Genomic DNA, 23,975 nt, shown 5'->3' on the forward strand with positions numbered 1-23,975 from the left:
ACATTTTTATGTGCTTTGGTGAATGCAGACATCTTCAGGTCCACATTCAACAGAACTTGAGTTTTGTCTATAGAGATAAACTCTGTTTGTTTCCCTGTCTGTTGTGCTTCTTCACTTCTGATGTTTTTGTCACTTGCTTGCCATCTCTTTTTTTAGTCTGTGTGTTTGTGGGGTGCTGTTTTTCACTCTTTTCTTGCTTGTTTGTACTCTGTCAGTTTTGTTTACCTTTGGAGTTTGAATTTCTTTTCCTCGTGTTTTATTTTTAACATAACGTCAAAACACCAGCATTACAAGCTGCCTCCCACGTATAGGGTCTACATTTACCCCCCCCCCCGCCCCGAGAAAAAAGAAATCACAATTCACTTGTAGAGCCTTTTTTTTTAAAAAGGGGAAAAAAACCACTTGTTTACTTGTTTGCTGAACTTTTAGGAAAAACTTATTTAAGGTTTCTTTCTGAAATTCACTGATTTCTGTTTGTTTGATCTGACTTAACTGTGGATAACTACAAAGAACTCCCACTGGATGGTCTGGAATAACTGAGGCCCTGTGGAACGCTTCTGTAAATTTTCATTATAGCAGTAGCCAGATATAAGGTTTAGTTTGCTTTTTTATTTCTTTAGATTGTAAAATACATTTCCATAAGCTAAGGATAAGAATTAAAGCGCCAGCAGAGAATTTCTAGCCGCTGCCAGCTGATAACTGTCACCATCGACCACCTGTATGCAATTTAACTATGCTTTTAAAGGTTTAAACCTTAGTGAGTACGTCCTGTTGTGAATGCCTAATTGACCAACCAGTGTGCTTTAACAATATGACATCGTTTTGGGGGCGGGACGACTTTATTGTATAATAAAAGAGTGTTTTTAAAATTAATACAAGCTAAACTAAAACGAAAATCCACTAAACTGAAACTAAACCGAATTAAAAACAAAAATCCAAAATGAAGTAAAAATAAAAACTAATTAGAAAACATAAAACGATAATGCACATGCAACAACGCTGTATAAATAGCTGCCTATGTCTGTACAGTGGGATTATTAGAAAGTGCAGCATTTTACAGCTGCCAAAGACAAAAAAAAGGTTTTAAGCGCCTTGGAGCGACATGACAACCAGAGACCACAGAAAACCAATGACTATGGATGGTGATGCAAAGTAGGCGGATCCCGAGAGAAACTTCTGTCAATTTCGATGCAAGCGGTTGAAGCCAGTGAGAGTGCAGGATACTGTAATATGACAGGGTAGCAAATACATTAGAGGGTTACCTAGGCAACCGAAGACTGCAACATCCGTTAGCGACCAGCGAGTCGTTCCTGGATGCAGCTTTACATTCATGAGATGGCCAGAAATTACTCCAAATAAATGCTGCTGTTGCTGCTATTTGCTTACACATTCTTCACAGCAGCTTAATAAGGTGATGGAATTTCACTGGCATTGTTTTACAGGTTTGCAAACAAAGTTTGGTAACGAATGACAAATTCAGATGCCTGTAATGCATAGTGTCTGTGCAATAATTTTAAACTGAGATGCTTACATTTTGGCCACTTGTATGTCAAAGGCCAGACCTGCCAGAGGCTTAGTAATGGGACTGCATGGTCGGTAGGAGGGTCAGTTTGGCAAACAAACGTGCCTGCGCTGCCCCTCTGGGGTCCAAAGACGGTAAGAGCTGTCATGTTGAGGGAGCTGGCGAAAGATGAAGAGGTTACGCTGTTTGGATCACAGCTCTGCCAAAGCCTGCAGGACTTCTTTCCCTTTACAACACTCAGCCTAATCTCCTTCACTATCGCCCCTTTCATTACCCTCTCCTTTTCTTCTCCTCAAGTTCCTCTGTCCCTTATCGTGTTGGGGATCCTTGTTCCTGGCTCACTTATGCCCCCTCCCCAACACCCCCTCCCTTGTATGCTGCTCTCTGTTTTATCCCCGCAAGCCTATTTTCAAACAACCTTTCTCACATTTTTACCCAGGTTTCTATTTTCTCTCCATCCTCCTCCTCTTTATATCGCCTTAATTTCTTTTCATTTGAATCGTTCTAATTCCATCTTATTTCTTCTCACCCTCCCACTGCTCATATTTATTATTTAAGCCCTCAGCAGTGCCTCCGTATGTGCCGTTTCCTCTTTATAGATGTTGGCCTACTTCTGTCTCAACCTGTAATTGTGCTTTGGACTGAGAGCTGCTCACACCAATGTCCCTTAGAGTGTCACAGCATCAGGGCTGAGGTGTTAAACTTGTGGGCAAACTGGTCACGCACAGTTTAGATCATTTCTGGTGAACTGAGATGTGTGAATTAGTACATTCTCCCACTGGATGTAAAGACCATGATGTTAAGCTGCAACTGATAAATCATTTTCTTCCCCCCCTTTCTTGAGTTATTACATTAATTATTTAGCTAAAAAAAATCACAATAACACACCCTACAATAATACATCAGCAAAAAAACAGAGAAAACCCCAACAATCATATGAAGGAAAAACTCCCTTTTAACAGGAAGAACCCTCCAACACAACCAGGCTCAGGGAGGGCGAATGAAGACAGGATAGAAACATGCTGTGAAAGAGAGCCATTATAAGAATGAAATATCTTATAATTTGCAAAATTGTTGAATTTCCGTGACACCCATAGGCGCTGTTTGTGTGTTATGATGCATTTAAATTCTTTTGACTAACATTTGAGTTGATTATTATGATTTTTATTTTTATCTTTGTTTCTCCACAGATTTACATAGTAAGTGATATATCTAACAATAAGTTAATAATCTAAAATACACTGTACAATATTACCACAGATTTAAACATTTTGCTTTGCACAAGTTTATTCACAATTTCCAATTTAATTTATTATCAACATAAACATAAACCTGCCAATTTCATTCATTTGAACATTTCTTTGGGTATATAATGTAAGATTTCCAAATGTTATACATTTTGTTTATCAAAGGTGAAGATAACTTGAATTAGATTTAGAGTCAACACATTTTTGCAATTAGTATTTCACTTCCCACAGTATCCAAAAGATGCTTGAAATTTTCCTCTATACCAAAAAATTGGTGTCATCAGCAAATAAAGTCCTATTTAAGGACTCTATGAAATGGACAAACAGATACATTTCATTCATTTTATTTATTTCAGTTTTTAAATTTAATACTGGCTTTCATTAGATGTGAGGTATAGTAGTGCACATGGCATGGGTAAAGCTACATATATAGTAAAATAATTGCTTATTTCAGCAAAACAATGTCTAACCACTTGCTGTATATGTTACAGCAGCACTGCTCTTTAAAAAAGAATATGGGTGCTAAACTGGCCTCCGGCTCTGTTCGGATCTCTCTCCTAGTTGGAATCTTTTATCGAGCAACAATGGAAAAACATTTTTCTTTCAAGTCTATAACAGTGGGTTCCTTCAGTTTCCAAAAGCTTACAGAGTGTTATTAAAAGAAGAGGTGATGCAATGCAGGAGTAAACATGCCGCTGACACTTTTTCAACATCAGATTCAAGCGTTTCACTTTCATCGTTTGATGTCTTGTAGTTTTATTATTTTTTGTTAATTCTAATGTTTAGCTGTTGTGAAACTCTTTTAATGCTGTTTTTTTTTTTACATTTAAAATGATGTATCAGCTTTGGCTTTTTTTTTTTTTTGGAAGAGTAAGTGTATTGCAGTCTCAGAAAATATTGCTGTTAACTTGTGATGTACTAGAATCTAGTTCAGGGTGTTCCCAGCCTATGTACACAGTGGTTATTTATAGGAAATGAAGCCTTTAAAACATTCAGACCAGTGTCAAAGGAAATGAGAGGCTGTCATTTCTGGATGTAAACTCCAAAAAAATACATTGCCTTCCTGCAATAGTCAAGGCAACTGTCATGTTGGATTTCATCCAACTTGGTCTAGCAGCGCTCTTTAACATGCCACCAACTGCAGCAACAAGAGGACAGCGGGGTGGAGGAGGTTGTGACGGTGAAATGAAACATGCAGGCAGCCAGAAGAAATGGAGACAAAAAAGGAGGGATGGAGAGAGAAGAAGAAAGAATGAGGGGCAGAGACAAAAGTGGAGCTTGTTTGAGAAGGAGAGTGAAATACTAGACAGAAGCGAAGAGAGAGGAACCCACAGATGTTCTCTGACCAGGCCTGAGGAAACAGGACGAGGAGGAAAGCAGTGTTTTGGTCACAACGGAGGGGATTGAATTTCCTCACAATCAATACTGATTATTGAACTGGACACTTTGAAAATCTTCCATCGTTAGGAGACAAAGGAGAGAAGTCCAGCCAGATCTCTGAGTGAGATCAGCGAGATAATCTGAGCGGGATTATTTGATTGAGCCAATCACAAACTGAAAAAAACCACAACACAATTTCCTGCTCAGCACATCAATGCTCTCTTTGTTGTTCTTTTCAGCGCCATTTCAAACTGGTGAAAAAAAACCTGATAACTAAAATTAGAACGTCTGAGCAAGAGGACTTTGAATTTATAGCTATTTAGCTATTGTTAAAAGTTAGTGGCATTTGATCAAACTGGCACTTTTTACTGTGGATTTTCGGAGCAAATGAATGTCAGAAGCATGCGTAACTGTCTGTAGGAAAAATATTTACCTTGCATTCGCCATCCATTAAACTTTTGTGCCAAACAACAGATATGTGACAGGCCAGGGAATGAAACTGTTTTTTTTTTTAGCATAGCTTGATTTTGTTGAGGATCTGTTACCTTTTTAGAACTTTTACATCCCCAGGCTAGTCTAGGGGTTAGAAGAGACTAACATAAAGGTAAAATAGTGAAGGAGGAGTCAAGATGGTAGTTTTAAAATGTTTATTTTCTGCTAGCATTAAAGTTCTGGTTCAGACTGAGGATTAACTTCAGGGAGAGCCAAGGCCAACATAACAAACAAAACATCGCTGATACGAAAATAAAAGAAACTTGCCTAACTCCAAAGGAAACAAAATATACAACCTATAACCATAACCTACCTAACAACACATAAACAGGAGACAACAGGCGATCAAAACAAAAGGCAGCTCTCCCCTACAAGCAATCTGAATATGGAAACACAAAATGCACATACACGTCAAAAGGCATGCAAGCCTGCACAAGTATGGCAGTCAGAATGGCCAGAGGGCCCAGAAACACAGCTACCCATGGATTATATAGTGCTCTGCTGATTGGCAATTAGGCGGATTCTCTGAGCAGCATCCAATCAGGACAGAGGCGGCGGAGCCTAGACAGAACATGAGGGATTATTTAGCAAGAGAGAAAACAGCATCCACCTGGGGGGTGTAACAGAACATAGGACTGTTTTTTTTTTGGTATGTCAGTCATAAAATCATATCCACCAAGATATTTTTAGTTCATTAAAACCTTGGGGCTTTGTCTCTCCAGACATTCATGTGTAAAAACATCTGTACTGATAAGGGAAGGCTAGGTGACTGCTCTTAGTGCTGCTAGTTGGCTGTATGTAGATGTACAAACTTTTTGTATCAAACAGTCAGGTGGTGGAATTCTGGCAGATCATATAGCTGTGACACCTATAACAGATGTTATTAGGTTGACACTGCAGCTTGTTGTACTATGAGTGTATTAATTTGTACAACAAGTGGCTCCAGTGGGAAATGAATACTATACGCTTGCAATTGAACTACACAAAACTGTAGCAAAGTGGGTGTCAGCAAAGAGCCAGGTCTTTGAAACCAGAAATAGACAGGAAGCACGTATTTCTTCTTCTCATTGTCAGAGGCCTCATAAAGAGAAAGGCAGCGAGGCTTTAGACAAGCCTAATTAAAACTTCCAATGCTATGAATTCTCTTTGATCTCTCTATAGAGTCCCAGTGGATGGGCTTCAATGTCGCAGTTCCCCTCTGTACTTCTGTCCTATAACCCACCATCTCCTCTTGTTTGAGTCTCTTTATTGTTCCTCTATTGTTATTTTCATCAGAATAATGGTCACTTTGCTGTTTTTCGTGGGCAATTGATAACTCTCTTGATGTTTTAGTTCTCTGAGTTAATCACAGAAGCAGGTTTCCAAGTACAGGTATATATGATGTACATATGTGTGCATTCAGATGAGACATTTTGTAGTATTTTGCAAGTGCATTGTAGCAGAACTGGATCAAAATGTACTGCGAGTTTAAGAAAGTCCCCAGGGATACTTTGAATCTCTTCGCATAAGTTAAGAAATGCTTTGAAGTTTGCTCTCTGGCAGAGGGTCAGATGAGAAGATTGGTACCAATTTTATATGTACCTGTTTAATATGAGGTTTACCCCAGCAGCTGCTTAGCTTAGCTTGGAATGAGCCAAGCTAACTGTTTCTAAGTCAGCCAGCAGAATGTGGGTAGGGCTAAGCTTTGATTATTATGTTTGGGTTTGGCTGAATCAGTAGTACTTATAACCTATTAATAGCTAGCAAGTGAGAAATAAACAGCTTAAAAAGCCACTTTTGCCTTCAGAGCTGCTGTAACTCTTCATGGCACATATTCAACAAGGTCCTAGAAACATATTGTCCATATTGACATGATAGCGTCACACAGTTGCTGCAGATTTGTCAGCTGCACATCCATGATGTGTATCCCCCATTCCACCATATAACAGAGTTGCTTTATTCGAATATAATCTGGTGACTGTGTGGGCCATTTGAGTGCAGTGACTCAGAAACCAGGGAACAGACGAGTACACTGTGGTCAAGGGTTTGACACGGTGAGCAACAATACTCATGTAGGCTGAGATGCTCAGATTGTACTAAAGTTTGCCAAGAAAATATCCCCCACATCATTGCATCATGACCACCAGCCTGAACAGTTGATTTGAACCAGAATGGATCCATAAAATGGAGATGGATCATGTTGTTTACGCAAAATTCTGACCTTAAATTGTAAGGCAGAACTTAAAACTCATAGACTAGCAATGTTTTCCAATCTTCTGTTGTCCAATTTAGGTGATCTTGTGTCATTTGTAGCCTAAGTTTTCTGTTCTTGGTTGACAGGGTTGGTACACGGTGTGGTCTTCTGCTGCCTTAGCCCATTTACTTTAAGGTTCAAAGTGTTGTACGTTCAAAGATGGTCCACTGTATAACTTTGCTGTAATGAGTCGTTATTCGAGTTACTTTTACTTTTCCTATTAACAGTCTGGCCATCCTCCTCTAAACCACCAGAATTAACACGGCATTTTCACCCAAACGACTGCCGCTCATTGTATATTTTCTCTTTTTCAGACCATTCTCTATAAACCCTACAGACGGTTTTGTGTGAAGATCCTAGTAGATCAGCAGTTTCTGAAGTATTCAGACCAGCCTATCAGGCACTTAAATCACCTTTCTTCCCCATTCGGATGCTCAGTTTGAACTTAAGCAGTTTGCCTTGTTCACGTGCCTAAATGTATTGAGTTGCTGCCATGTGATTGGCTAATTAAATATCTGCATTAATGAGCAGCTGAATGGGTGTACCTAACAGTGAGTGTATGTTTTGCTCTTCAAATTGAATTCTCCATACACAAGGCCTCTGTGCAGCAAGCATCCGTATCCAGGGTTTTGTTTGGTTAGTTTGTTCTCTGCTGTGCTGATGCTACTTTAGTCTGAAATTAACTCAGCTTTTCAGGCGAGTAAAACTAATACTGGCTGTCAGTTAAGGTAGAGTAAATTACAATCTAACTTTGAAGGCCATTTTGAAGGTTTCAAGTCTTTTCACTGGGCTAGACAGGCTGGGCTGTAAATTTGCAGGTAGTTCATAAACATGAGATGGTATTAATCTCTTAATTCCATCATCTATCTTCTTGTCTGAAAGCAAATAAGAGCGTTTGGAGTTTTTATGATATAAATTAGTTTTTCTATAGGTTTTGCAATAAAAACACAGAGTTCTAGGTTTTAAATAATGCCTTCATTTTCAGTAATTTCTTCCTAGATTAATTATAATAATTAAAACTTTGCAAAAACATTAGGGATTTCAGAGTAGATTATAATTTACTCCCTAAACTGCAAAGTGAACTGAACCCAACCCTGCTTTACACTGTAGTAATGATGCTAATCCTTTCTCCCATGCATATCGGACTCTCTAAACTCCTTTGGTAATTAGACTCCAAACTTTACATAATAGGCTTGAAAAATATATTAAACATATTAGCCAAAAAAATCACATGGCTATTATTTAAGAATTAAATTACAGAAACGCTAATAGCTGTTTCAAAGTGCACTTTCTGTTTGACTTAGCTTGACAGACGTCAACATGGAAGTGGGCAGAAATGCATCTCTCATTCCTAACGTGTCGGGAAGGGTCATCTCTGGTCTTCTTGTTCCCTCCTGCTTTCACGTCGCAGGCATCAATCCTCTGAGATATTTAAAACGGCTCATTCTGAAGCCTCTGTTGTTTTCCATGTGTTCTCTTTTGGAAATCCATCCTTTGATGTTTTGACATCCTCAAAATTGCTTTAATTCCTTTTGCCACAATTTATGAAACTGTTAATTGAGCAATTACTGCAGTGTCGATCTGTCAAAATTACCAGTTGTAATGCTATGCTGTTTTTTTTTTAAACACCCTAAGTTTAAAGTGATCCACTAGCTCGTTTGCAGGAACAACCCAGCCAACTCTGACAAGGTAATTTGGCGTCAAGATAAAGGCAGTAGCAGACACTTTTAATCTTTGATTGTTTGAAGTTTGGCCTGTTTCTGAGTCAGCCTAGATTAAAGATGGAGTAAAAAGTCTGTGGATAGGAAGTGTGTGTGTGTGAGAGAGAGAAAAAGAGTGCAGGAGACAGCTGAGGTGGAGGTGTTCCTCTGTTGATGGGTCGTGGTTAAACATGGGACATCGTGTCTCCTGAAGGCAGCGCGCTGCGTGGCTGCCCTGGCTAATGGGAATCTGTTGCATGTCATCTTTGGCCAGGCCATTTCATCAGAATGTCAATAAGGGGAAAAAAGAGTAGCATAGAATTTCTGTTGCCTACTGATGAATGCAAGCAAAAGGAGAACAGAACAAATGTGGCACCCAAAGGGGAGGGAAGGCCGACTCCGACTTGGGGGAGATATAGATTGATGAGGGATTGTTCGCTGGGAATGAGATTTCACGAGAAGCTGTAGATTTTCTCCCTCGAGCTGCAGGTATGAAACAGAGTTGTGTCACAAAAGCAGCAATACAACCCCCCCCACCCACACACACACTGTTCATCATTGAGCTACAATGACGATCGTGTTTGGCCAGAGTGGAAACTCAGACATTTACTTGTTGTGAGTTTGAGAGTTGATTGGAACTTTTTTTGCCTATGTGTAACAGATGAAAGCTTAAAAGAACTGCAGCTGAATAATTGAGGTCTTATGTGATGGTAATTGTAGCCCATAAATAGGGATTCGCCTTTCGCAAACAAACACAACCTGTCTGAGATCTTTCTCTCTTCTCTTTTTTGGCTAGACTCTCTTCCTCCCCTTCATCTCCTCTTTACGTCTCACTCTGCCCGCCTTTATGTCTTTTCCTGGATCTTTTTTTTTTCTTCTTCTTTTTGGTGTGTCCCAGTCTTTGTCAGTTACATGCAGACAGAGAGACATGCGCACAGAAAAGTGACAGTTTCAAAGGAGTGCCTTGTGGAAGAGCCAGTATTGAACAGGAGACTCGGTTGCTTTAATTGCTGTCAGAGGCAAGATGGGAGTGGCAGGAAGATAGAACAGCTGAAAGGTTTCATTTCAAAACACGGCAAAGCTGTTTTGTGAAAAAAAAGTTCACCTGAAACCTAGCAGCACAGAAGTAACATTTCAAAGAATATTATGTGTATATATTACAATACTGTTTCTTTTTTAGCTTGCCAATTAGTTATGTGCTCTATAAGTCTGTTACACCCAGTGTAAAAGGCATTTTAAATATAACTTAAAGTGTAAATATCTGATATTTTATAAGACGTTTCTTGCTTATATGTCAGCATCCAAGCTAGCTGATTAGCTAATGAAGTTTATAGTAGCGTGTTATGTCAATAGCAAGTTCAACATAACCAGGCCTTTTCTGGTTCTTAGTTCAGTCATGATTAATTAGTAGTTCCTAAATCTCAGCTCTTTGTTTTATGTAAATGGCTATTTTCATTAGTATTCTGCTTTGGGCTCATCAGGTATAGCCTTGATATTTTCCTAACCTTTCCCTGGAGTCCTTCTGTGTCAACTTCTATATTAGTCTTGTCTCTGTGTGTAGTTACTTCCTGTTTTATTTTGATAGTCCTGTGTCTTTTGTGCTTTGCATTTGGTTTTCCTCTTGTGTCTTGTTATCTGTGATTTGTTCCCACTGTGTCTCCCACCGGTTTGCCCTCTGCCTCATTATCTTGTGTGAATTTATACCTCAGTTCTCTTCTTGCCCTTTGTCATATCCTCCCTCTTGGTTGTGTGCTCCCTTGTTCTGTGGTTTCCCCTGGATTCTTAGTGTTTGAATTCCTGGCTCCACCATTATTTTGTTCGTTTTTTTTGTTTTGTTTTGTTTTTTTTACTTTAAAGCTGTTTTTGAGTTGAAGTCTTGTCCCCTGAGTCACGGAAATATATAAAAAAAAAAACATTGTTGAAAAGTGCAACACAAATAAGGCAATAGAAAAACTGTAATCTTGTATATATGTGATTAAATATATTTATTTTACCACCGAGAGCTCTTTTGACACCTCCTGCTGTTTATTTATACAGTTTTATACCATAACCAAGTATTATAATCAGGTCTTATACTAGGGGTGTCAAATATAAGGCTCAGGGGTCAGAATTGGCTAGAAAAAGACTTCAATTTGGCCCACTAGAGGGCTTTGGAAAATATGGCTTAAACTTTGGACTTTTAACAGTTTGTTTTTTGTTCTTTTTAAGTTTTACAGCTTTTCCTGCTGATAAAGACCTCCCCCATGGCCAAAGTTATTAAGTAACAGATAAACAGTTAAATGATCTACTCTACAAATTTCTGTTTTCTTTCGTTTGTTTGTTTATTTTGTTTGTTTGTTTGTTTTGCTTTTTACAATGGTTCCAGAGCTAAAATTAATGTGTCAATTTCAATTTCCATTGCAACATGCAGTTATCACAGCACACTCCTGTAAATATTAGGGGTGCAACGATACTCGTATCGATATTGAACCGTTCGATACAGTGCTTTCGGTTCGGTACGCATATGTATCGAACAATACAAAATTTGTAATTTATTTTATCAACTTTCCTTCTGACGATGCTGTCTGTGTTGAGCGCTCAGTGAATCTGCGTTCGACTACTCTGCCTAGGCTGCACTGTCGAGCGCAGATCCACTGAGCGTTCAACACAGACAGCATTGTCAGAAGGAAGAGCGCAGGGCAAGCTAGCGAGACAGAAGTTAAGCTCTCCTTGCAACATGGCAAATTGAACCTCCCCCAACCTCATTCAGATCTGGCGTTTGGAATTATTTTGGTTTTCATGTGACGTATGACCCTGAAGGTAAGCACGTCATGGACTAAAGTAAAACAGTATGTTGGATGTGCCACGCAATGCTCAATTACATGGGTGGGAACTAGTGTGTTAGCGCAGTTAGCTCGTTAACGTGTTGGCCGTCTAGCCCCATGCAGGGGTAGCTCGTTAACGGAGATTTGCCGTGTTGTGGCGTTAACGTCATTTCAACGAGATTAACGCTGACAGCACTAGTGGGAACACAACGAATATGACTGCACATTTACACCGACATCATCCTAGTGCAAAGACAAGTGGAAGCAGACAAAAACAACAAGCATGCATGCTACAAACTTTATCCGAGTCATTTAGACAGCCGTTAGCACATGATTCTCCTTATGGGGACCTGATATGTTTAATATTGTGGCGAGCTCAGACAAGGAGGAGACGGAGGTATCGTTTGGTCTTGCTTCCCGTGAGCTAGCCAGGGAGCACAGCCGTTTATTGACATCTGCAGAAGAACACTGCTGCTAGCTAACTGCTCAGCGCGGCAACCGCACAGCAACAACAACACACAGAGCGCCCTCTGACCCCGGAAGGACACACCGTCGCAGCGAGAGGGCGTCACCCGTCACTATGGCAACATAAACAAAATATAACTGTACAAACAGAACCCCGAACAGCCCGGACCCGCTACAATATGCTGCTGAGAATATAGCCCAGAAGAAGCGGATAGTATAGCTTTTATTTTGGAAAGAGACATTTCTCTGTAATAAACTCTCTTTTCCAAAGATGAGTGATTCCTCAATCAGATACAGGTGTTACCGCGCCAGATCCGCGGCCCCGAACCATAGTAAGGAAACCTCTGGCAGTTACTTGAAGGTTCCGTAACTGACTCGTAGCCGGCAACAGCTTACTATACAGGTCAACTCCGCTAGCAAAAAGATCGAAGGAGGCTTAGGAAACTGCTTCACCGAACTTTATTTCTTCTCTAAGGCACGAACACCACGTACAGTGGGCTGAAACAGTTTACTCACAGCGAGCATCGCCGACACAACTCTGGCTGTCGAGGGAGTTATTATATTCCTTTTATTTATTTTCTTTTAGTCTCTTCTGTAGCTAACCGTTACTTTTCCCCTGCTCCGCTCTCTCTCTTCACACACACACCAGGCAGTCCCACTACACACATCCCGAATACATTTCCCATCAGGCTTCATCCTTAAAGGGCCATGCCTGTAACACAGGGCTTGCAAAATCGCTAGCCCGACGTCCCGGGGCTAGCGATTTTTCCAGCCGTACTACCAAAATCTATCTCTGCCCTGCCCGTCGGGCTATTGTAGGAAGGAAAAATATATGTCAATGCTTTTGCATTCTTTCGGAAATGTAGCTGGGTAATTATGTCATTGGCATCGGTGAGCCACTGTAAATATGTGACATATTGAAATCGTGTTTGAATTTGCGCTTGTTTTTTGCTTTCACTTTGCAAATGTCCAAGTGCCTTCTTTTGGCGCACCGGCTGGTCACGACCGGCGGGGGAAAAGTCACTCGGGTCAGAACATGGGGTGCCACCATCATCCCACTTCTGACACCAATGTGGCGAGCTCAGACAAGGAGGAGACGGAGGTGTCGTTTGGTCTTGCTTCCCGTGAGCTAGCCAGGGAGCACAGCCGTTTATTGACATCTGCAGAAGAACACTGCCGCTAGCTAACTGCTCAGCGCGGCAACCGCACAGCAACAACAACAACACACAAGGCGCCCTCTGACCCCGGAAGGACACACCGTCGCAGCGAGAGGGCGTCACCTGTCACTATGGCAACATAAACAAAACATAACTGTACAAACAGAACCCCGAACAGCCCTGACCCGCTAAAATATGCTGCTGAGAATATAGCCCAGAAGAAGCGGATAGTATAGCTTTTATTTTGGAAAGAGACATTTCTCTGTAATAAACTCTCTTTTCCAAAGATGAGTGATTCCTCAATCAGATATATTTATTTTTTTAATTACTTTTGTTTCAGCAACATTAAATTTAAAAACTGTATTTTTGAGTTAAAATATATATTTATAATTTTAATAAATGACAAATTAAAATGGCATGAACATTTTTTTTGTATCGAAAAAATATCGAACCGTGACACCAAAGTATTGAACCGAACCGAACCGTGAATTTTGTGTATCGTTGCACCCCTAGTAAATATAGTTTAATTTGGTGCCATTACTAATTTTATTTTTCACATCTCAGCTGAGAATCTATTTTCACTCTGAGAGAATCTTAAATGGAACCTAAAAAATATGACCCTACAAGCCGATTGTAAACAGAAACTGAATATAACCTCCTCTGGAGCAGGTTAGGTGTGCGCCATAACTTACCATGATGATCCAGCCAACTTCATGGCATTAAATAACTTTATCCTCAGTACTTCCGTAACCATTAATCTTACTGTGTAGTATGTAGGAAAAACATTCCCTTGGCTTTGGAAGTAATGATATGTAAAATTAAGACTCTACGGAGGAAGCTAAGCAAGCTGAACATCCTAAAATCTGCAGCTATTTTCATGTATTTCTAGAAAAAGATGGTCATCGTATGACTTTGTGTTTATTTGGCTGACCTACGTTTTGAAATACTCACAGCATCCTCTAATCTGAAGCTGTGATATCTGAAGCAGTAGTACGCTTGCTTTGTTTAAATCTCATTTTGGCTTTTCAGCATCAGTGCCAGTGTGCGTGACCGCAGGCCTAACGGGTCACTGGGTCTTTACCCATCATGCCTCATTTTCTGGGAGTTGCTTGGCTGCGTAGCAGAGATGCTCCTCTACATCCTCAGTCTCCCAGTGCTCACCTTCTTGCCAAAAAAGCCGAGACAGGACCTTGATGAATGTCTGGTTCATAACAGTGATGTGACTGGGGGAAAGGGGGGTGGTAATAATTTAATCATCGTATAATGGATGGAGGACATCATTCAGGCTCGGATTAGTGCAGGTGTTTGCCACCCCAAGAATACTCAGGCTGATGAATCTCATTGTCAGCGCTGAAAGTGATGGTGTGGTTTAATCTCCACTGTGAACTGAAAACACAAGTTATTTTTGAAGTGTCAACGATTCCTCTCCGGCAGTAGATGCATAAGAATTAGCCCAAGTGTTCATCTGAGTTTGACTCATGTGCTTGGCTCATGATTTACATTGTCCTTTGGTCTGCTGTTTCCAAGGCTGCAACTAATGATTTTTCTCATTGCTGATTAGTCTTACGAATAATTTGTTGCTCAGCTGATTCATTGTTAGTTCAAAAATGTTAAAAAAAGAAATAGAAATGAATAGGCATTACAGTCCAAAAGCCTGCACAGACAGCTTCTTTATGCTTTGCTACTCTCAATTCTCAATATTTTACATATTTGCTTAATAATAAAAACAATAAGTAATTGATTACCACTGATTCATTTTGAACTGAAAAGTCATTTTTCTTTCATATGTATAAACGCTTAAAGCTTAAAACTACATTGTTAGTTCTTCTGATGCAATATCTGTGCTGATAGTCACAGATAACTCAAAAAACACCGAATGCATAATGTTTGTGGTCCATTTCAGAAGAAATGTGCTGCTAAATATATTCAGTTTACCTGCAGCGCCCATGTACAGTAGTGTCGGGCTGTGGGAGGCAAAGACAAGAAAAGATGGTGAGATTTTCTTGTGGTTTCAGTTTGTGGACTAAGGGCAATGTAAGTTTGTGTAATAAGGGTAAATTAACACCTGCTGTCTTCACTTTTATATAATGGTTAAAGTTACTAAGCAACAACAGACTGGCACTAGCAAAAATAAATGCAGATGCTGTGGTCATTTCCTGTATACAGGAGACTAATGATACAAAAAGACAACACTTGGTGACCGGTGTAGCGTGCATAGGTTATTGTTACTGCACATGACCTTTTGTTGTCTGCTCCTAAAAGTGGCTGAACCACTGGTATACAGGATGATACCATATCACTGATATTTATTATATTGTTATCCATTCAATAGCACTCATTCACTAACAGTGTATATGCACACATCTGCACGCAAATTGTGTATAAGAACGTTTCACATACAAATCATTACTTTAGGAAAACAATCAGTATACTAATACTGTTAATATTATTGTCATCAGCCATGTTTTCTCTTTTTTTTTATAATCACATCATTCATACCAGAAAATGACCATTGCACTGCGGGCTTTGATTTTCTAAATTTCATACTGTTTCTGAAATATTTTACTTTTTCTGGAGATGAAGTCCCATCAACTTTGAGGGAAGAGCCAGTCCTCTCTCTTACCTCTCACTTGTATGTTGAAGGTCGTGAGTTCAGGTACAGCTTGGACGTTTTTCACAATGACAATCAAATCAAATTTTTGTCTCCTTATAATCTTGGACAGAAAACTGTAAACATTTATTGTAAAATATTCCATACTTTAGAGGTATGGCTTTACTACAAAAGGATAAATATCCCGGAACAGTGACGGCGTCTACACTTATATTACAAAAATTTGGACGACCATTTAGAGCAATTCTATTATTAAAATTTATTAGATGATCTGAAACATGTAAGTGTGACAAATATGCAAACAAAAAAAAGGAAAAAAAGGGAGCACAACAACTACGTGGGTCTCTCAGTGAATTCTCATAGGCCTTAAAGTGGCTTTGAATGAAAACGAATGGAAAATGGAACTGTGCTCTTTGGGTGAGAGTCCGTTCTTTGAACGCAGCAATAATTGGAGAGCCTGACAAAAGCAACGGGACGACAAGGGAGAGCTAGTGGGACTCTCCATTCTCTTGATTTGGTTTGGAGACAGGCTTGTGACTGACTGAGAAACCCAGGCAGAGAGAAAGAGAAAGCAAATCTGTGATGTGAAAGCTGCACGCTGAGACATGGAAATAGGAAAAATAAGACCTGCCGGTGGGGTACAAGTTTCCCCCTCAGCTTGAAGTTTCCATGCTAAATCAGGTATTTTTAGACCGTCTAATCTAAGCATCTATTTTCTTTATTTTTGTCAGACTGTCATAATGTCAGCCAAGCAATGTCAGCTTAAGCATAACAGGCTGTCTGCATTGTTCACATGCTGTGAAACACTCTGAATGAATATCTTAGTAATACTAACAGAACAACACAGAAAGAGATCAGTTGCTGTATCCTACACGTACCAATGTGGCCCGTGAGTACGTGTCTTTGCCTGATAGCGTGACCACGTTTTACGGGCTGTAGAAGGCACTTTGGGATGAGCAATAAAACGTGTAGATGGCTGCCCATGTGACAAGGCCTTTGGGATGCCCTCCAGGTTTTTATTTGTGGCAAGAGATGAAGGGGATTTTTGCAAGATGAGCTAGATGGTTAGTTAGCTGGTGCAACCTTGTAAGAAGTTGATACGTGTGTGAATGGCTCCAAATGTGTTTGTGTCAATACGCTATTTGTATATGTCTATCTGCCAAAGAGACCCAGCACATTCCTTTAATGTCCATGAATTTCAGGGGCCTCGTTGGAGGCTATAGGATTACAATCCATCTAAAGTTACCCTGAGACCAAATGTGGATTAGTTTTCTGTCTGAATTTATACCAAGCCTTGATCATATCACCCAAGGATACATTATACATGTGGTATGCAATGAGGAGATTAGCAGTGAGAGAGCAGTGAGGAATGATGCTTTTAAAAAAAAAAGCTTAAACTGTAAGTAAGACTGTGACACAAGGACCCAAAGATTCTGCAGGTTGTTTTAGCAAACTCATTTTTATTTTGCTGTCACAGGTATCCACCTGTGCAGCTGTACGCTTTCCAGCGTGCTCCAGTCCACTGCTCTCCTCTCCAAACCTCACACACCTCTTCCGGGCCTTGGCAGCTACTGAAATAGGGAAAGCGTGGTTAACGTGATGTACCTCAGCTGTGCCGGCCCATCCTCTCTGGCACTGTCCCCCAAACCCACCGCTCCACCCCTCCCCTGTAGCTGAGCCACAAACCACACTCCGCCACAAAGACTATATCACACTAGCTTGTTTCTGTGAGTTGTACATAAGTACACATGCTTGTAGGAAGCTTTCAGATGATGTAATGTCCCTTCTGGGAGTCGTGACAGAGGTCCTGAGGTCATGGGCAACAATGACTGTGAATGTCACACTGGGTTTCTCAAGTGAAGACATGAAAGTCGTGGCTGTCTGGAGTGAAAATTGTGTTTGACATGGCTAATTTCTGCACTGATTTAGCTGGGAGCTGATCACTTTGCTTCTGACACATCTTATCAGCTTTGATTTGATCATCGTAGCATGTTAGCAAATTTTTCTAACTAACTGGTTAACTAAAAAAAGTTTATATAGAAATATCCTCATTCCTGTGCCAAACACAGGAACCCCAAAAGCTTAAAGAAATTGTTTTTGGAGTGGGAATAGCTCTGAAATGTGGCTCTTAGAGTTTGTAGGCTGCTCTATAATCTGCTTTTCAGTCATTAAAGCTACTTTCTCTGCAGCCGAGCTTAGCGCTCAGTGTGTCGCATACCTCCTCAAAACTAAGAAGCAAGACTTTTCTTTGAATGGACTGAATGTGCAGGTCAAAATAAGAGAAGTAGATGTGTAAAACCAGGACCAGTGCAAGATGACTACACGTAATTTGCGAGCACTTAAAGATCCAATATGTTAGACATTTAGTTCAAAAATAGTTTATAACCTTCAAAATTACCTAAAATTATTAAGAGTACTGGGTTGTGCAAACGTCTTGAAAGTCTAAATCTTTTTAAAGAGGTATCTGGCAATACTTCTGCAGGCCTTTGATAGGTCTGTCAACACTTTTCTTTGGATATTGGCTGCTTTTTCACTCATTTTCTGTGCAATCCTTCTCAACATTTTCATAATGATCAAATACAAGTAAAAAGAAAGTTTTTCAGATATAATTCAGGTTGTTTTGATGAATAACGGCAGTCATTTCAAATGCTGACTTTCATATGTATGTACTGTGTTGCAGAAATCTCTGCTGAATTTAGCACGCTAACCAGCCTGCACTCGCTTGTATCCTCATGTAATGCAACTTTGTATCTCACAGTGAGAAACTGAATCTGTGTTACATTCAGTCTGCCCTCAGGGCACACTGGTGATGGTAGAAACTAACAGTCGTTGCTCAATGATCCACAGAAATTTAAGCCAGGATATTAAAAAACAGCAACTCTGCCTTAAAGAGCTTAAAAAGTTAATTATTTTACATGCTGAACATTTAAAGGATGATTATCTAAGATATCAAAGATAGAGTTTTGTAGGATGGGGGGTATTCTCTTAATATTTTTATTGCAAATGACATGTTTATGGACAAGCATGATGTTCTTGATGGACCAATTCTGATGTACTGGTGATTAGGGCTGGGCCATATTATACCGTTCACGGTAATACCGGTATAATGTTAGGCAACGATAGGAAAATGAAATATCGCGATAGAATATGAGTAAAACGCGCATGCGCAGTGCCTTTGTTTTCATACGCACATGGCCGATTGTTGAGTGAAACAGATGAACCAGAATTGGTTTGTAAAAATGGTGCAACTTCAGTGATGTGGAACTGGTTTGGTGTTTGTCCGTCAGATACACGACAAAGCACATTTTTTTGCAGAACATGCAAGCGGCCGTCGTTATTGTCGTATTTGTCGGACTAAGATGCTCTTAAATCTGGGAGTAATCTGGGTCCTAAACTCCGTATACTTCAGGTCAAACGAACACTGCAGCATCACTGAGCGTTAAAAACTGTCTAAATTCTTTCATCTTTAATAAAACGATCAGCATTGCTGCTTTACCAGGTGTAACTATGAAGTTTAACTTCCAGGCATCCATTAAAACAAAATTTATTACATTTAACGGAGTTAGAAGTTAGCAGGAAGCTAGCGGAAGTTAGCTCGCTAGTTTCGCTAGTTACCTAAGCGTGATATAGCATGTTCTGACTGAGAGATTTCTGAAAAAATTCAAACGTACAGCTCTGCTATCACTTCCAACATAAATGAAGACAGGAAACTAAACAGCAGTGATGTTTGTAGGGTTACTGAAGTTAGGCTAGCTGGTATATAATGATGTGCTACGTAATCGCTAGCGACACAGCTATGTTAGCATAACATAAACAGTGAAGCTGGAGGACGAACACTAATACTTTTCCACTTATAAAAGTTAACGTGAAGGTTCCTCATGGTTAGAGACAAATGCAATCGCATGACAGGATGCTGTAAACGGACCAAACTTCGGTCAGGAGAACAACTGAGATAATCCATCCACAATACGAGGTTAGTCATTAATATACTGCAACAACATGGGAATAGAACAGCTGCTAGAGAATTCAACATTAATGAATCAATGGTACAGAAGTGGAGGAAGCAAGAAGAAGGAGTTTAATAAAGTTTGATTTATCTGACTGCTTTGTTTCGCTTAATGTGCCTTATAATCCCGTGCACCTTATGGTCCAAAAAATACGTACTGCACACTGCAGTTTAATGTTGCAAAGCACCTCTTTTTAACTTCAGTGGATATTATATATGGTTATGCTCAGGATATGTCAGCCCATTTCTACTGGAAATGCCTTTTGGTTAAACTTTCAGCAAGGAATTTGCATTTGCACTGTTACATTTTTATAAAGCTTTAATGTACATAAAAACCAGCTTCTTGTTTAAGTGAAAATAAATTGAAGGTTGTCTTTTTGCGCTAGTAATGTTGTGGAGTTGTATTTTGTCTCGCATCAATTATATCGTCAGTTATATCGTTATCGCAAATTTTCAAATATATATCGTGATAAATATTTTTGGCCATATCGCCCTGCTCTACTGGTGATTATAATCTATGGGAGATTGGCTCAAAATAAACTGTGACGCCTGTGCTCATTGTGATAAAGAACATGTTTGGCATTTATTGTTTGAGTTCTATGGTACAGAGGAGTAACCGACTATATTTAAGTTCTTGTATTCACACACAACACCAAATTCATGTGAAGCCCTGAGCAGCCTGGACCTGTTGCAGGGTAATTAAGGGAGGGTTCAGACGTTTCGATAGCTACTTTTGGCTTTTCCCTTATTCACAAGGAGTAGCTTTGCATGCTTGATTTGGCAGATCTTTCAGGGCGCATGCCCTTCCTGATGCAAGTCCAAAGGGATCTGTGTCTGCTTTCGAGTTCAAGCAGGGATCTTCTGTTGTTAGCCAAATGTGTAAACCACTACATTGTAGATATCAGTAATGAATTAAAAAAATATATCAGTGGATTGAAATATTGGGATGTGATTTCCCTGCCAAATAGATTCTACCTGGCAGGTGTTAAAGTGGAAACATGGAGCTGACAGCACAAAAGTATTTTACAGGTTTCACGTTTGTTACATTTAGATGTTCTTTTGAGCACAGCCAATTCTCTCATGGTACTCCGTGATGGCAGCAGCCCAGCCGTTGTTGCTAGGGAATCTGTGTTGAAACTGCAAAATCTCTACAAAGTGCATGTGTGTGTGTGACTGTGTGTGTGTGTGTAGATTGTACCTGTGTCATCATTATTTTGGGGAATGCACCGCTAGTGCTTTACTGACTGGAGTGTTGCTATTCGTGTGAATGCACGTGCTCTCAATGTGAGGGGGAAAAAAATCTCTCGAGCCCCAGATAGTGTTTGGGTCGCTGCTCTTTTGCCACAGTTATAAGTGTCAGCTGGATGGATCACATGTTTCCAGTAACTGTACCCTTCCCACTCTATCTCTGGACACCCTCGTTTTCCCCGGGCGTCCTCCTGATGGAAGCTGATGTGATGTGGTCCTCGGCTGCAGGAGTGGAGCTGCTAAAACAGATGAAAGCGGCTCTAAGAGGCCCTTGTCTCACCCCTGCCAGGCGCTGATAGGGATGGATGGAGGGGAGCGCATCACAAGCAGCACATGAGGAGATTACTGATGAAGGTGTGAAGGGGATGAGTGGCAGACTCATCCTTGACTCTCCAGAGGCACAGCAGCCCCAGCCCTCTGGCTCCTGGCCCCAAGTCAGTGAGGGCTCTCTGGAGTGCTGATGATGGGATTTATGAATACGCTGGGGTTGGCTGGAGGGGTCAAGTAAACACACAGAGGAAAATAAGACAAATGAAACACTAGCGAGGACTTGAGAGGAGGAAATTAGACAAAGAGAGGAGAGAAAGAGAGGAGAGGCGCAGAAGCGAAAGGAAAGGGAGAAGGCCAAGGAGGATGATGTGATGCATGCTGGTTGTGGGAGCGCCTCTGCTCTGCTCTGCTCTGTCCCTCCAGGAAGTCATAGCACTTCTCCTCTCCATTTGAAGGAGGCTACGTCACCATGGCAACGAGCGAGAATCTGCACCCGTTTCCCGGCTCACCGGGCTGGGCTGTACGTGCGCATGCATGAATGTGTGGTGCGCAAACACATCGGCTCATCGCCGCTGCATGTGTGCCTCCGTCTGAAGTGTAACTGTCGTTCGGTTGGTGTGTGTGTGTGTGTGTGTGTGTTTTTCTGTGAGCATCAAGTGCAGGCATGTGTGCACAAGAGGGAGATACACACTGGTACGCGCACACACAGAGCCTCACATTCACAGTTTGTACTGCAGGCTTTATTTTTAGCACGTGGTGCTTATATAATCAGGGTGACACTAGGGGGAAATAAAAGGAAGGGGAAAACATCTCCTGTATTTCCTTTAGCCCCTATCTGCCAAATTTGCTCTGCTTTTCCTCCTATGTGTTCCCTCTCTTGCTTTTTTTTTTTTTTTTTTTTTTTTTTTTCTTTCCTGGTATTTTCTTGTTTCTCCACTCCTCTTTCCATCTCTCCGGCCTCAGTCTCTAGTCCCCCCATGCTCCCTGCCTCATTATATATTTGACTCAACATCTTCTCCTTTTTTTTTTCCTCTCCTCGTGCATTTCTGTCTTTCCCACAACTGTCATCTGTATCTGTTCGCCTCTCCTCTCTTTTCTTTCTTTATCCTCGCCACACAGACATCTCTACCTTTGCTATGGCACTCTATAGTCTTGTTAACGGGGGGTGCAAAAGAGCAATGTAGCAGGAGAAAGAATTAGAGAAAATATGGTAAGGCAAAAGAGATAGAGACACGATGAGAACACAGAGAGAAATGGGTGAGTAAACAGATTGTAACACTACAGAATTAGAAGAAGGTGGTGCAGAGTGCACAAAGACTTCTCAAAGACCAGAGATCCTCTCTGACAGTCTTGCTTGCTGCTTTTAAAGACTCATATCCCAAGTGGGCTGTGATCCACACTCTTGTTTAGCCCTTTTTTCCCCTCCTCCCCGTCTGCGTGAGCTCATTCCTTAAGGTAATTTGAAAATAGATGACATTTCAGGATTAGTTAGTGGGATCAGAGGCAGAGTGGGCTCATGAAGGCCAGCAGCCAAGCTGGTGGGAATAACCCATTCTGCCTTACTCCCGTAATATTCAGCAAATCACAGCTTTACCCGTATATGACCTCTCTGTGGATTTACATGTTTGCTGGTCTTTGCTGTACGGCGAGGTGTATTTGATGCGAACGAGTGGATCAATGCCACATCCGAGGAGTCATCAAAAAGTAACAGTAGCTACTGCATGTATGCACAGCATCCCACTTCTGTACAGCTGTGGAAAAATGCTTACACTATCATCTCTAATTACTTTTGCTTGACACTTGGTCGTGCCAGCATCTCAAGCAGTAACTGTACTGTAGTTAGGGAGGCACTGTAAGCAGCTATGATTGGGGGCATAAACTGAGGATTGCACCGCTTCTTGGTCGAGGTCTGATTTGTCTCTGATTTCAGGAGTTACTGACCTTTTCCTTTTCACTCCACCTTTTCCTAACCCTCACCCTAACCAAGGAGTTTTAATGGACTACTGTACACACAACCATATGGTTTATCTGCTGGACCTCAGCCGGAAACACTTTTGGATCCAACACAGACAGTCAGGCATTTCACCCCCAACCAGAGTTAGAAGAGGCATTAAAATCGATCTAAAATCAATGTTAGTCACTTGTAAATATTTTAACTCAACCAGGTCAGTTAAGCTCGATGTGACAAGACAAGATTTAAATCTAGTCACTGGTCAAAAGTCATTTGTGTTTATTATGTTAGCTAAACCACCCACTTAATTCTTAATATACACTGTTTCACTTTACTTTAAGTGGAAACTATCGAACTTGTAGTAATTTACGGGTATAGATATGCTTGTATGTATTCTGCAGTAACATGCATTGTTATACTTTGTAACAGAGTTACTTTTATTCACATCCATTGTAACATAATAGTTTTGATTTTTAAAGTAGATACTTTATTAAATATACTCTGTGATTAAATATTTAATTAAATGATGCAGTTTTGTTTACATTTTGTAAAAAGAGATAAAAACTCACAGAATTCCTTCATCTTATAATATGCAAAACCTGTGTCTGTTTCGTCGGCCTCAAGCTTCTGCTAGACCATCAGGAATTGGGCAGCCACATGTGTACATGTACTTCAGAGATTATGATGTTACCATGTTGCCTCACTCCCGCCTTACAACAGGCTAAAATGGCTTGTTTTTAGCATTTATCCATCTACAGCACCTCAAGAAACCATCTTATCATTTTAATTTCACAACAATATCATTTCATTTGTATCTACAAAAACCGAGTTATTCGTGATATATTATGACGCCATTATGCTGCCTGGCAACCACTTAACAAGGGGCTAT

General features: G+C 40.5%; 1 protein-coding gene across 4 annotated transcripts in view; it reads left to right on the top strand.

Annotated features, from left to right (window-relative positions):
* slc8a3 (solute carrier family 8 member 3) overlaps window positions 1–23,975 on the top strand; it is a 140,671-nt gene that overhangs the window by 28,821 nt on the left and 87,875 nt on the right. The window contains exon 1 of one of the 4 annotated variants that reach the window (XM_076877583.1): window positions 11,204–11,373. The exons of the other annotated variants lie outside the window; for them this stretch is intronic. The gene's annotated coding sequence lies outside the window, so the exon portion shown is untranslated. Of the gene's footprint in view, window positions 1–11,203; window positions 11,374–23,975 lie in introns of those variants that run through there. 4 annotated transcript variants of the gene reach the window in all.

This window comes from Maylandia zebra, linkage group LG19 (assembly GCF_041146795.1).
Source record: "Maylandia zebra isolate NMK-2024a linkage group LG19, Mzebra_GT3a, whole genome shotgun sequence".
Lineage (NCBI taxonomy): Eukaryota > Metazoa > Chordata > Actinopteri > Cichliformes > Cichlidae > Maylandia > Maylandia zebra.